Raw genomic sequence first — 629 nt, forward strand, 5'->3', positions numbered from 1 at the left:
CAAAGAAAAGCCTAATTCCTGGACTGTAGTTTTAGGCAAACTGTTGTCAAAACTGCTTCACGTCATTGAGACTGAAGGGTTTCTGAGCATACCCCAAAGCTAGCGCTGTCATTAGGACCATGTTCGCTAAAACTTGGGGCACTTAAAAAGTTTAAGCATGGTCCGGTTGTGCCAAATATGAGCTGGAGCTGTCAGACGAGTAGGTTTCGGACTGGGTTTCCCTAGTCCCGCCGCGGGCATCTGCATTTGCTAACCTTCATCTGGCCTTCAGCACCTCTCTGCCTTTACTCTCCACCGGCACGCAAACGGAGCGGCGCTCCCTGCTACCCGAAGGCTGCTCGGCCAGTACATCACCGATCACCGGGCGAGCCGCGGCGTGGCATCTGCGCTGACAGAAGCACTGCAGGCCGAGTTACCGTTTCACGGCCTGCACAGAGCCTCGTGCCCGGTGACCCAAAAGTCGCCCAGCGACCCGGGGTGGGACCGCCAGGCCTCGATGAGCCAAGCCTTGCAACACACCCCCGGGGCAGCGAGGGACGGACACGCCGCCGCTCCCCTCCTGCCGGGAGCGGCTGCCTCCCGCTGGGAGTCCCGCACCCACACCTCCGGCCTGCGCCTTCGCCCCTCAG

This window comes from Haliaeetus leucocephalus, unplaced genomic scaffold, assembly GCF_000737465.1.
Source record: "Haliaeetus leucocephalus isolate CR32 unplaced genomic scaffold, Haliaeetus_leucocephalus-4.0 Scaffold752, whole genome shotgun sequence".
NCBI lineage: Eukaryota > Metazoa > Chordata > Aves > Accipitriformes > Accipitridae > Haliaeetus > Haliaeetus leucocephalus.